General features: G+C 33.3%; 1 pseudogene; it reads left to right on the forward strand.

The window, feature by feature from the left end:
* Nucleotides 1-2,720: 2,720 nt before the first annotated feature.
* LOC149569847 (serine acetyltransferase 5-like) lies at nt 2,721-13,562 on the forward strand (annotated as a pseudogene).
* Nucleotides 13,563-15,829: the final 2,267 nt, after the last annotated feature.

Raw genomic sequence — 15,829 nt, forward strand, 5'->3', positions numbered from 1 at the left:
CATTCACTCAAATAGATATTCTTGCCAAGACATTAATTCAAGATATATTAATTGTTAATTCAAAACCATTACTGATCATCTAGTGACTGTTAGAGATTTCATCAATGTCTAAATAACTAACTCATTTCACATGATCATGAAAATATCTCATTATCAGTTCATTAAAGATATATAAGTCAACTAACTTACTTCACATGATTAGGAAAGAAATAAATTGATACAATGTCTATAATTAACTAACTCACTTCACATGATCAAGAAGAAATAAATGGATGCAATGTTTATAATTAACTAACTCACTTCACATGAAAATAATTTGCTAAAGCAATGGCTATGATCATTTTAAAATTTAGGGCAAAAATTTGGGATGTAACAATACATATAAATAAGTTCTCAACAAATTATGTTATTCTAATTTACTATTACTGTGCCTTGAAACCGTGGTCATGCTCTGTAATATGGTAATATTTTGAAGTTACTTATATTGCATATGTTCTTCCAATTGAGTGTAACATGTTTCAAACTTTAAAAAATTCCACTTCATTGTTTTAAAATATCAAAATCTTGAATTGAAATCAATTCACTACCCATAAGGTAGGGCATTAGGAATTATTAAAATGTAGTTTTGTAACCTACTTAATGTTGAATAAGGCCCAAGAGCTAGCCATAGAAACATAAGGATGATCCACTGGAGTCACTTTAAAATACTAGAGTAACATGCAATAAATAAACATGGAAACATGTTTGGAAAAGAAATTTAAAGTTTATGAGGTGGAGAAGTTGCATGCACAAATTCAACATAGTGACAGAATGTAAGAAGAGAAAAATCAACCTTTAAAAGATGAGTCCCATGGAATTGTTGCAGAAAATTCTGCTTTCAATGTCAGGTGAGATGATCCATTAAATTAAATGTGTAAATGCAATGAAATTAAATGGGGAAATGTAATGAGAACATAGAAAATGCTAATCAACTATAGGAGACAATGATTATTCAAGGACAACACCTACAATTGAAAGAGCTAGAGAGTTTAAAGGCTAGGCCTAAAGAAACATAATACAATCAAAAGCATGCTCTAAAGCTGCCTGACTTGGTCATTGGTCTAAAGTAAGGTGGAGTATCATTAGATGTGGAAAAGTACCAACTTGGAAAGGATGAACCAAAGGTCCTAGAAAATCTTTTCTGGAAACAAGAAAATGAGATGCTTAATTTGATTATACCTTGCACATGTCATCTGAGATTGAAAACTTTGAGGCTATTTTAGCTTTGGAGTACAAAAAAGCGATCAATGATGACTACTCACAATCATATAGTCATAGAAAAAAATTGTACCATAAGACCAAACATATTAAAGATGGAATTGTACATGTAATGGTTTAATATTGTGGGAGCTAAATAGTGAGAGAGAACTTTTTGACATTAGAGAAAGGATGTAATATTGAATGTCAAAATGTCAAGAAAGATAAAATGTTTCATGAAGAATGTGACATAAAGGTTGAAAATTATTATACATGTAGAGATGAGGAATTTCTCTCCCAATGCATGAGAATGTTCTTGATTTGGATTCCATAGAACCATGCCACACTATAGAATCAAGTTAAGGAACTAACTTAAGAAGTCAAAGTTATTGATGTCAAGTTTAAGAAGATAATATACATGAAACCCTCAATAGTAGGCATAGAAAAATTGAAATACAAGATAAAAGGGTTGTGTGCATTAGTGAAAACCCTATAGCAGGAGAATAGTCAACTTCAAGGAGAGAGTACTAATAGCAAAATTGTGTATTTTCAAGAGCTTTCCCATAGTAGGAAGGAAAATTTGTTTTAAGTGAAACCATTTGAGCTTTCCCATGTTTAGTAATTTCACTTCCACAATTGTATATCGACACCATGTCAATAGAGAGATGGTTGAATGTAAGGAAATTCATCTTGATGAGATGGTTCCACCGGTAGAGTGTCCTATGGTAGTGTTCGATGGACACCTAGCCATGGGCAGTGTGTTTTGCAAGCAACCCATGGACATTCTTCCATGAGATATTTTATATCTTTACAAGTCCCAGATTTTTTTCCCCACAGATCTACTTTCCTCAATGTTGTTACCTTATATTCTCCGTGAGTTGTTTTATAACCGTGGCTAGTTTTTTTAAAGCATGGAGGTTGTAGAAAGCAATGAATGTGAGGCATTGTAGATGTGAAGAAAGGGAATGAGTGCATTGAACCCTATAATTATTTCCATTCTAGATACTTAGATGATGCTGACTTGGGATTTGTGTAAGGGTTGTATGTGCTCAAGAAATAAACTATGGCTTAACAGTTTATGGGTGCAAAAAATTATAAGTTGAATCATTATATATCCCATGATGTATCTCTTATTTCCACAAAGTAAGACTATATGTTTCCACAGATTTGTTTGTGAGTTTCACGGTAGGTATTCTAAAATCCTGTGGAATGGGCTTTCAATTCCCATGGCTGATGTTGTAACCTCCCACACTTGTGAGAGTAATGGGGTTGAGTTTGAGGAAGAAAGTACTTCTAAAAAAGTTGGAAGTGACATAGTGGGGGACCCACATTCTTCACCCCTCCTCAGTTGTCAACTTTAGCAGACTTGACCATACCCACCTCACTTATTCCTTGCTTGGCTACCACCATGCCTCGGTCATTACGACCTCACTAATGGTGGCAGAGGCTATCACACAGTAGTAGCAGAGGCTATCCCATGGGCAATGGTAGAGATGGTCCCGCAGGTGGTGGTAGATATTGAGTTTCCATCACTAGAGCCTAAGCCCCAAGTCTATTTAGATGTGGTTAACTCTGATGCGGTGGTCACCATTTTTTCCTCCTTATTAGCGAATGCTCTGCTGGTACAGTCAGCCCCGCCAGCATAATAAGATGAGAGCATGCAGCCAGAACACAAAACTGATTGATATAGTGAGCGCCTTTCTATGGTAGTAGTTCTGACTCATCCTTGCTAAGGTCAGTCCATCCATTGAGTCTTTGAGGCATCTCAAGGTATTAGCTGCCATATCAAAGCCATAGGATGTGGGAGTGCCATAGGTCGAGGATGCGCCCAAGGTACAGGAGGCTACATCAGATGTGGTCATGACTACTGTAGTCAAGGGTGAGATAGATAGTGATGGGGAATGGATGATGGATGATTTTTGAAAGAAGGATTATGGGTCAGATGAAGATAGATACAAAGACTACCTCAGGGCTATGTGGTTTGCACAATAGAAGGGACACAATGTGGCATTGCAAGCTATGACTTAGCAGAGAGAGTGGCATTTGGTCTGAGCTTATATTTGGGGGGTTTTTCCTCAGCAATTTTTCTCCTGCTTTGAAGATAGAGGATGGCGAGCAGTTGAGACACTACAGATGTTGGCTTGATTGGGCCACCCAACCTAAGTTGGGACCGTGCAACACTCCAATGGAGAAGCCAGGGCACAAGATTGTAGGATTGTATAGAGGCATTTATTATGCTCATAAGCATGTAGAGGTGAACAAGGCAGTGAAAAGGATTGCAACTAAGAGATCTATATTAGTAGAGAGGGAGACTAGAGAGAAGATAGTCACGGACTTGGCCAGCTAGTAGGAAACATGGGCAATTGAGCATCTAGCATTGCTGCGAGATAAGGAAGCGATTGAGTAGGAATTGCAATGAGCCAAGGCCCAGGCTATGGATGCAACACTTCTTCTAAAGGAGGCCATAGAGGTTGATACATAGATTCAAAAGGATTTATGCATCCAAAAAAATTAGGTCTATGAATTGCACTAGCAGAAGCACTCTTCAGGGGCACAACCTCCTCTCTAGTATTTTTTGTTCTTGTTGTATGTTGTTGTCTCCTATTTTGCTAGCTATCAGGTGACAACTTTTATATTTTGGGGGGAATGATGTCATTGGTAGATATTGTATATATTGTGTAGCTGACATCGTCAGTAAATAGTATGTAGCCCACTTGTAGCTAATGGACCCCTTCGGGAAGGTTCTTCAAAATGGTATATGTACACTGTGGGAAATCATTGTAATCATTCAGGCATAATATAATATCTTTGGCATATGCAAATAATAAAAGGAGTATTGCTATTCTATTCTATTTTCTATGTGAATTAATCTATTTACCACGTATGGTAAACACTAACATCAAGAATAACAGGCAAATATACAATGATCACTGAGATCAAGGGAGTAAAGAAAAAGATCTAATGATCAAAATCATAGTCTAAAGAAGACATAAATACCAAATCCTAAGGAGATATCAGATCTATCCTTGTTTCCTCCATTACTCTTAATGTGACATAAATTTCTAAGAATACTAATTGAGAGCTAATCATTCATTGGTTAACATGCTAAGAGGGTGTGTACTTATAAGAAAATAGACATAGTAATGAAAGTTCATTTGAGCAAGGAATATTTTAAGAAAATTTTTGTTATTTTTATTGATATAAATAAATACCCTATTGCAGTTATGGTTTGAAAACATTATCACAATATTATGAGTCGACTAGACATGGGACATTACATCTGTACTATGGTGGAATCCATGATTTGGCTCTTCCATATAGAAGCACAACAAATAACAAAGCCATATGTTTTTTGTTTCACCTTTCTATATCTAATGTCATGGATGATGTGAGAAGAGTTGCAATGATGGAACGTTGATTTTTTCATACTCTAAACCTGAGAAGACTCCAAGTCTCAATAATAGTAGGAAAACACTTAAAGTAAGGCTATTTCTCTAATGTAGCTTTTAACATTGGATTTTGTAGATCTTTTTGGTCAAGGTGTTCTTATAAAAATGTCTATGGTTCTTATGCAAATAAATGAGGGATGTGAACCTCGTGTTGATAGCCAAACCCTCAATATTATAATATCCTCAACCCACAACACCTCCTACAACATATTCAGCTACAAAATTGCCTACTGTCATCCTCTCTATGTTAACAAAGGCTAAACCAAGGCAAAGAAATATGTTAACTAGAAAACCATTATGGATGAGGGTAATACACTTGGAAATATGAAGGGTCCAAAGTCGAGTGATAATGATGGAGAAGAAATGCAAGTTGATAGTGCATCTAAAAAGAATACAGAAGTAGAGTCCTCTTCTCAGTTTCTAACATATCCTGCTCTAATTATTCTAGGATAGGAAAAGTAAATCAAGTTTTTTGAATCAAATCACTATATGCTCATAAAAAACACAAGCAAGATTTGTGTTACTAAGGGCCATAAGGCCATCTAAGCGTGAAGTATTCACCTTGAAAAATGGACCTTTATCAATTTTATAACCTAGATGTGGCTCAATTCCCCAACCTTATGCATATGCTATGTCTGTTGAGGAAGGAGAACCTCAACCACAAAAACTACTTGAATATGGTACATGATATTAGCAGCAAGTGGACAATTTATTGATACAAATATTGAAGAAAATTGTTTCCAAAAAAAAAAAACTTACTTCCAAATGTGCAAATTTTCTATTTCTCAATCCTAAATTAAATCAATCGAAACTTTTAAATCCTTGTGATTTGGCCATATTTTTGAAAATAATAAAGTCTATAGAGCTCTTGCTATCCACTCCTAGAAACAATATATCTATATAAAACTATAATATATAAATTATTATTTTAGTAACAATATATCCCTTGAATTTATGTATATTGTAGATGTGTTGGATGATGTGTAGCATCGAGACCATCTTAAAGAATCATTGTTTGAAGTAGAGGGATACAATATTATTGTTACAGCCAGACACACTTACAAGTGGCTTGACAACACTTATAATCTACCTTTGCTTTGAGAGAAAGATGTGTTTTCTCTATTTTGCTATGAAGCATTTGGGAAAAAAGGATTTCCGGATAAAGGATAGAACAATGACAATATTATTTAGGTAAGATCTAGATCTACTTATGTAACTTGTTTATTTATTTTAATGAGCCCTAAAATCTCTCAAATTTTCCATTTTAAGGAAAATATTATAGTATAATCTATGAATATCTAAGGGTCATTCTTTGCTTTTTGTTATAATATAGAAAGATACTGGGTTCAATGGTTACAACTATGTGTTGAATCTAGTGTCATAGTATAACATTGACAGGAGATACAGATGAAGTAGATGTCATGCAGACAATTCATGTATAACTAACACTTGCACCATTAGAAGATGTAATGGTTGCACCAATAGGAATAAAGGTATTACTGACAAAGTCATGTGATGAAGAGAGTAACGTAATATTCTAATTATTTTTTTTCACTTAGAAATGAATTCTAAGAGAGTGATTATTTTGATGCATGGAATATATATATATATATATATATATATATATATATATATATATATATATATATATATATATATATATATATATATATATATATATATATATATATATATATATATATATATATAGGAGTTACTGTGAAAGAGGATGCAATAATGATGTTTGCCATATGTATAAATAATGGTGCAAATAAGGGTAAAACTGGTGTAATTCAGAATTAGGTCATGAGCCAAGATTAACACAAATATGTCACATGTCCATTAGTTACTAAAACATTTGCATCAAGGTGTGGCACAAAACTAACAAGGAATATTATTGGGTTTAAAAGATACAAACAATTGAGTACAAACCTACGAGATAAGCCATTAAGTTGTTATTTTGAGAAAGCAACATTACATTTGGACTTTGTTAACTTAGTTGGAGTATGAAGGTGGTTTGAAGCCATATGATGAATGTGGAGGGATGATTGGGAAGACTTGGAAAGTTGGAAAGATCTGATCCACAAAGTAGATGAGGTGACACAAAGGAATATCATACCAGAGTCATCTATTGTGACAGGGTATACTAACTGATAAGTTGTGTTTGTTTGATTTCATAGAAGGGTGTGATTAAGTCTTTAGTAGAGGAATAAGGAAGAACAAATCCTTGAGTACATTGTGATTGATTCTAGGTAGGTGGTACACCAATCTGACTTTTGGGTTGAGAGTGGTTAATGTGTAAGAACAAAGTGTGGTGGTAACTATAAAGGAATTATTAGTCATCACAAGAGGATAAAAAAGGGATAAGAGTTTGGGTTCAGTCAACAAGTTTTGTGTTGTGTCATGTTGGTAGACATGGAAGAGTAAAGGATCTAGTCTTAGATCCCTAGTATGAGGTATGTAGAGGAGTGTTCGAATGAGAACCAATCAAGGTTATAGGGTGTTGCTATATGAATGGTGATATATAAATGATTGCATAGGATGTTGATGAATTGTAGAGTATAGATGCTAAAATAGTGAGAGAATTGTTCAATATGTGGAACTAGGTGAGTATTAGGCATTGAGTGGGATACTGTGGGTATTAAGAGCTTGTAGATATTTATGATTCTCTCTATAGAGATTGTCAAACATCAAATAGTCAAAAGGTAACCATTTCAAAGTGCCTCTTCAAAATATATCGCTACTTCATCATTACTTGCTCACTTAGAATCAGTAGTGCTTGTGTAAAAATTCCTCAATAGTAATGCACAAACATCACAAACCCAGCTTTTGAGAACATGAAATAAAATTAAGAAAATTAAAATGACACCCTCATGATTAGTTTCTAACAAAATTTTGATTTAGTTTCTAACGCAATTATGATTTAAGAACATCAGTGACATATAAAGAGATACTCTGTGAACTAGAAACCTATTTTAAGTCTACCCAATTCGCTCTATATTAGACTGGAATTAGTATTTGGCTTTCATACAAATCATGTTACTTGACTAGCATAGCAATATGGAATTACAACATGTTCTGTGGTATCACCAGATAGTTTTAATGACTTTCGACTAGAATAAGAAAGTAAGAACTTTCAAATGACATTTATGAAAGAAAGTATGAACATATTCTAATATGGTTTGGATCTTATGTGACCCATAGTTAGCTCTTTGCTTTCCACAGTTGGAATATGATCTCCTCCCTTATGTGCTCTGAACCCACTGGTAAGGATGGTCGTGGAGGTGAGTTGGAAATAGATACAAATAGATGAGGTTGGTGCCACATAGATGCTCTTCCTTGTGTAAACATATGTAGAGAAAGAAGCCACGAATATAGAGAAGAAGATAGACTATGGAAAGATACAGTCGTGAGACTCTTTAAAAGGAAATAGATTTGGCTCTTTGGCTACCATCAATTACAAGAAGCCATTCAAATCAAATAAAGGGAAGAAGAGGGAGGGAAAGAAAAATAAGAAGTCAAAGAGTTTTTAATTATTATTTTACTATTATTATGTATCCTTATGTATTTTATGTGTGTGTATTGAAAAAGTGGAACCATTGGATTACAACTTATAATTTATTAGTGTCACCTTATTTTTATATACATATGTTTGTATTTGAGAATGTATAAAAATGATTCAATAATAATAAATTTATTGATAATTCTTTAAATATATGAATTATTTTTAATTTATATTGTTTATTATATTGTTCTTTTAATAGCTCATGCGGTTCCACAATGCAGTATGTTGTCAAATCCTAGTATCCTTGTCAAGATAGTCTTGGGTCAAATCTATTGATTTTGATGACTAGATCATTCGACCATCCCCTTCTAATGATCCCATTTAGCAATGCTTCCCCTCTCTTCAGTCTTCTTCCTGCATTCACTCAAACAAAAAATTTCACCAAGACATAATTCAAGATTTATTAATTGTAAATTCAAAACCATTTCCAATCATCTAGTGACCATTAGAGATTTCATCAATGTCTAAATAATTAACTCAGTTCACATGATCATAAAAATATCTCATTATCAATCGATACAACATATATAATTCAACTAACTTACTTCACATGATTAGCAAAGAAATAAATTGATACAATGTCTATAATTAACTAACTCACTTGACATGATCAAGAAGAAATAGGTTGATACAATGTCTATGATTAACTAACTCACTTCACATGGAAATAATTCATTAAACCAACATTTATTCTCATTTCTTGTTACTGTGCCTTGAAACCGTGGTCATGATCTATAATATGGTAATGTTTTGAAGTTACTTATATTGCATATGTTCTTCCAATTGAGTGTAACATTTTTCAAACTTTAAAGAATTCCACTTCATTTTTTTAAAATATCAAAATCTTGAATTGAAATCAATTCACTAACCATGGGGTAGGGCAATAGGAATCATTAAAATGTAGTTTTGTAATCTACAAAATGTTGAATAAAGCCCAATAGATAGCCATAAAACATAAGGATGATCCACTAGAGTCACTTCAAGATGCTAGAGTAACACGCAATAAATAAACATGTAAACATGTTCGAAAAAGAAAATTCAAGTTTATGAGGTGTAGAAGTTGCTTGCAGAGAGTAAGAAGAGAAAAATCAAGCTTTAAAAGATGAGTCCCATGAAGTTCTTGCAAAAAATTCTGATTTCAATGTTAGGTTAGATGATCCATTAAATCGGTAAATATAATGAACATTAAATGGGAAAATGAAATGAAAACATACAAAATGCTGGTCAACTATAGTAGACAATAATTATTCAGGAAGGACGACACCTACAATTGAAAGAGCTGGAGAGTTTAAAGGCTGAGCTTGAAGAAACATAAAACAATCAAAAGCTTTCAATTCTTTGAATTATCGATGAAATTTAATCTACAGTGAACATTGATGTTAAATTTCTTGTGTAACTTGAATTAGTCATTAAAATAACAAAAAGTTAATTGATCATTAGTGCACATCAAAGGCTTCTTGCAATATTTTACATAGCACAAACCCCCTATGTCATTCATTTTTCTACATCATTTCTGATGTTTGTTAGAATCAAACATATTGTTCAATAGAAGTATGGGAATAGTCAATATGAAATTATTCTTTAATAATTTGCAAGAAAGAGTGGGGAAAAATCTGGTGAGCATGTTATATTAATCCCTAGTTTAGTAACCTTTAAGGAAAAATATACTTCCAAATAATATAGAGCGACCAATCATCCTTCAACATAAAAATAATTATTTCTATCTTTTTTCCATACATTTTAATAAATTCAAAAGTCTAGTTATTAGTTTCTAGATAGCTACTTAAAATGAAGGGGCGTGCTAGCACAAGAAATTTTGATTACTACACTTTCTTTGGCCAACACAAAAAGTACCCACTGAATATGCTAATTGTCAGAATATTGGGTTGAGAAAGCCTTCTCAACCCTTCTTACACTTTCCCTCATAGGGTTGAAACTCTTTTGACTTCGAATCTAGGCAATCCTTAGTAGAGCTGGTGGTTTGGAAGACCGAATCTTGGCTTGGTCCGATCCTTGGTGGGTAAACTCGGCAAGACTATTGAAGTTTTGAATATGCAATTCACATATATAAAGAATTTTGAAAGCCCTTCTATAATAATGTTGCAATGCATGAAGAAAACATAAAACATGCACAACAAAAAAATAAATTAATGGAATATTGGTACATAGCCAAGCATTTCCTTCTAAATTATTTCAGTTAGTAATCAACTTTATGGGACATTCAAATTATGTTAAAAATTAGTTAGCAAGTTGTAGAAACATTTTCTTTCATAAATTTAAGAACTAAAATATAAGTTGTGAAGGAGAATTTATGTGCATACATAAACACATATAAAGCACTACTGAGATCACATAGTTAAAAAATGAAATGTGAAATACATAAACGCATATAAAGCACTAGTAAGATCACATAGTTAGAAAATGAAAAATGAAATATTGATTCCAAATACCCCAAATCAGGAAAATGATAACTATGACCCACATGCCAAAAAGGTATATTCTTTTGCAGAAGTCTTATTTACTTTCTTCTCCAGAATCATGCTGGTGTTGCATATGCTGCAAAGGTTGGAAAACAAAACTGAGGCAAGCAGATTATGCAAATAAAAAAGTAATTAGGGTAAATGTCATTAACATGTAAAAGTAAAGACAAACATGCATTTCTTTTTGACAATGCGACTTTTGTAATGGCTGCACGCATGCAAACCATCGAAGGAAAATTGTCAAACATATGTAAAATGAAACCCTCATCACGAGGTTATGGTAGACACATGCCTAGAAACTCTAGTAACTTTTTCTAGCTTTATTTTTATCTAATTTTTTCAAGGAGAAAATAAAATTACTACAAGGAAAATCTGAGAGATCCAATTGAAAATTATGAATTAAAATTCAGAAATTACTTTTAATAGAAAATATCGCTTCAACTATAATATAAATGAGATCGTTCGAAAATATGCACAGGTTTCAAAATAACTAGTAATACTAAATAGCAAATTGAAAACAATAATCCCAGCCATTACATGGCAGAGATTAATAATTGCAAATAGCCAATAATATAATAAATTCTAAAAATAAGCAAGTTTTCCAACCACTGAGATTACCAGAGAAATTTATTTAGGACAAAGACCTGACATGCCATGTAATAGATTATGTAATTGGTGAGCTAACTTCAAGTACACACTTTGTTGATTCTCTTACTTCAAGTTCTTTATTGAAGTATATCAGTAGTTATATTGCTCAATGCACGCCATAAGATTCATTGTCCTTTATTGGGGATTTTTCATAAAGATTTCAAGAATAGAACGCAATATCACTATTGTTTACAATATATGCTAAGAAAAGATGAGGATGGAATATAACAACACAGGCACACGTCTACACTTATGAATTTTGTCCTTAAACTTAGCCTTTCCTAAAAATTGGCCAATATAATTGATAGAATCTTATTCCTGCAGGATGTTGTTCACACAGAGAGGGACATAGAAGAATTCAAATACGTATATAAGGAGTCCAAAGGATTCTAGTCAAGTTCAGCTGAGTATACCCTTCAGTTGGGTCCGCCGATCCAAGTGAAACCCAGATCAAAAACCCGCACAAAATGTGTAGCATCATCATAATTGTAGAATAATCTACAAATGAATTATATCAGATACACCCAACTGGAGAATATGTAAAGGCCAAACTAGACCTCCATTGTGAGCACCGCTTGAAGAATATTTTAACAATATTCAAAGTGTTTGTAACCCCCGTCATGTCTCTGTCATTTCGGAAAGCCGACACATATTTTCTGTAAATATTTTATGAATAGAATCAAAAGTGTCACACAACATCAATCGAGAAAGGTGATAACGACCCTCATAAAGATGTGAAATGATTGAATAAACAAGAAAAGACATATCAAATTTAATTTGTTCTAAGATTGACATAAAAAGGCCAATCGAGAAATTTTTTGCGACGGTGCTGCCGAATGTGAGAGAGTATGGCAAGATGCAGTGAAGCATGAATGAGGTTGTCACTGTATAACTGTCATGAAGACAGCGATGAACAATATCAAAAGAAAGTAAAAGTATTTAGTTAAAGGAGGCAAGGAGGGTTCAATATAGAAATGCAGTGCCAAATTTCAAGATAATGAGCAAAATAAAGATACATGGAAATGATTTGAGAAGGTATGAATATCTTAACAACTATTTATAATGAGGAAGGTCTGGAGGCACAATGTATTGACGAGGTTATTACCTTCAGAATGTCAAAATGAGAAATGACTCTAGCTGAATCAATGAACATAGTTTGGTAGTAAAGCAATGATAAACTTCATCAAGGGAAGTGTGACAATAGATGAATATATTTAACACTAAGACTTTTCAACCAGACCATAGCTTTGTCTTTTCTGATAAGAAGAAAAGTGTGTGCACCTTCTCAAGCCTAAAGTGTATGACGAATGTGATCTTTCAACCCTGTCCACATTAGGCACTAATACTTATTAAACAAAGGATCCTCTTCTATTTAAAAATCGTAGGTATACTCAATCAGCTAGCTATAGAATGGGATATGCAATTCAATCTACTTGCTCAATAGCATACACACTTGGGTCTGGCTCTCTATCTAGAATTGTTGCTTTGATAGTTTAGCTCCATTGCCATCCAAGGTTGCATCTCTTCCCTATACAATAGGTATTGAAAGACCCTAAAACCCAAGGATGGTACTTGCAAGGAAAGTACATTCTCTCTCATAAAACAATTGAGAGTGTGGTGGCATTGCACCTAATGAACAAACTTTCAATCACCTCCATGCTGCCTACCGCAGAGCTCTACAACCTATTTCTTGACATCTTTACACAAAACCATCAAGTACACCATGCCATTCTAGCCGACATTTTCACTGCCAAAGAGAGAGATCCTGCATGCATTTCCTACTACCATTCTATACTCACCTTCAAGGGTTTCCTCGCATGCAAAGCTCACCATATGGCACATTACCTCTAGTCTTAGGGTCAATTCTCCAAAGAAATGTTTCTTAAGTGTTTGCAATGGACCTACATCCTACCACTGGGATTGGCGAGGGCATGGTCTTCCACCATGGGACGAGAGTTTTTATTAGCTAGACTTTCATTATTTGTGACACTTGGTGATACCGGCAACCATGGCATCAATGGGCATCCCAAAATTCGGAAGGGGGTTTTGATCAAGGCAGGGGCTTGTGTTATGAAAAATGTAAGAATTGAAGAAGGGTCTAAGTTTGGAGCTGAGGCTATCATGCTCATTGACATCTCGTGCAAGACTACTATTGTTTAGAACCCATTCAGATTAATTGGGTAAAAGCATATCCTACCCTATTAACTCCTGTAAGATGATGGAGGATATGTCTTTTGTCATGGAATGATCAGACTCTATCATTTGATATTATTTTCAAAAGGTCATCCTTCATCTGTGTCTTTTTGAAAACCTTAATTGTACTTTTCATTTCTAGTATGTAGATAATGTAAGGTGTACAACCATTCTAAATAGCTTCGAGTACATACATAGTCTTGTAAACCCAAAGAAATAATTGATGTAGTCAGAGCATTTGTCATAGTTTATACCATATGAAAGAAACCGATGTCTATTCTGATGGATGCATTGGAATCATCTAATTAAATTCTAGAGCCAAAAATCAAAATTGGGTATTTGTCTCGATTTTGTTTATTATAAAACATGGATGCTATAAATGATAGTAAATCAAAAAATTTCTAGAATAGAAGAAATCTAAGAAGAGTTCTATTACTAGACAACTCTATGACAGACTTAAAATATAAATTTACTGATATATAATCAAAGGGAAAAAGATTCTATGCCAGATAACTTTACCAGAAAGTCCCAACAATGAATCAAGTTGAAAGTCAAGGGACTTTTTATTACAGACAATGTGAGGACCGAACCCTCAAAACTATGATATAAATAAAGATGACATAATGAATTCCTTGCTCACTATAATTATGGGTCTCTCATGAAGTCTATTTGATGTAATGGAAAATTGTCATATTACAATTGTTTTCCATCTGGTTCACTACATTCTTTCTAACACAAGATTTACAACTTTATCCAAACCTTCAACCCAAATGAGTGAAATAGATGATGAGGACATAGTGCAATCTACAACTAAACTAAAAAACCTATAGACAGTGTTAGCCTTTAAGAATGTGATATTTAAATACCTGATGATTCTATAAGTATAAGGTAGTACAGAGCAAGAGAATAGACTGCTAATGGCTAGACCAGATAGGAAACCACTCATGTCAACATTAGAGAAACTAACTATGATTGAAGGAAATAAGACAAGATTATCAATCACAAATGTACATTCACTAATAGAATTGAATAGTTTGATATAACCCACTTAAAAAAATCAAAAGCTAAGGAACACCCACCTATAGAAATCAATGGCTCAAGCACCCCAAATTTAACTTTATAAGGTTGAAGTACAGCTATTTATAGAAATTAATCTCTCAAGAATTCCTTCTTGTAGAAATATAATTGCACAACCACTTGTAGCATTCTAACGATAAACTTTAAATATGCTACCTCATAAAATTAGAGGACTATACATACACATTGATACAACAAAATTTAAATGTGTATGGACAAAAAATTATAGAAATCGATGGCTGTGTAAGGTCCCTCCTCTTATGTACTTATTAAATATGAAATTCCTTGTTAAATCTATTGTAGGAGAATTGAATGGATATGAAGTTATGCTTTATGTTGTGCTTATCCTAATAAAATATAGAGTAGTTAATATATCCATGTTTTAATTCTTAGTGATTCAAGAACTACTACATTATCTTGATAGTTAAAACATTTAAATTTCAGTAATGATGATACAAAGTATGTTCACCTGATGATAAGGGTGTTGAATTGATGCCTCCATGATTAAGTTTTATGCTTTAGATAGTTCAGTATTCTTTAATTAGTGTTGCTATGGTGATTAGGTGTATCCATGCCTAACAATGATTAATTTGGTACATTAATCTAAATTAATGAAAAAGTTATGTTATATTGATTATGTGATTACAAATGATTAAATGTGAGTAGAAATGAATTAAATAGTTAATTATATGAAAGATTCAGGTTTTGATTAATGTAAATATCTAGATAAGTTTTGAATACATGTGATTTTCTTGAGCTACTGATGTGTGCAATGAGTGTGTAGGATAATTATTAGTCGGGAAACCTAATGGAGAAATGAAACTGAACCTTATGTACCATTTGTGGAAACCATGTTGTTCATATTTTAGTCGTACCGTGAGATGTATGAATGCATCATTTTGTATTCAGTAAATGTTAAATGTTTCGTAACAGTGTTTTTTTTATAGTGTCACTTGACACTCGTGAATGGTATATGCGTCTCAACATGTTGGTTTGAGTTAAATGTGTCATCTTTGGACCTAAGTCAAACTAAGTTAGTGCCCTTTTCGCTAATCTATTTTTAATCGAGTTCAGTTACCCCTAATCCAGATTAGTGTTTAAGCTGCTTGTTGGAGTTGTTAGATAGTCCTAAAAATTCCTAGCTTTTGTTTGGTCCCTAATCAATCCCTAAGGCCTAAAAA

The sequence above is a fragment of the Cupressus sempervirens genome, chromosome 3, assembly GCF_028749045.1.
Source record: "Cupressus sempervirens isolate cs-2001-9-10 chromosome 3, ASM2874904v1, whole genome shotgun sequence".
NCBI classification, from domain to species: Eukaryota; Viridiplantae; Streptophyta; class Pinopsida; order Cupressales; family Cupressaceae; genus Cupressus; species Cupressus sempervirens.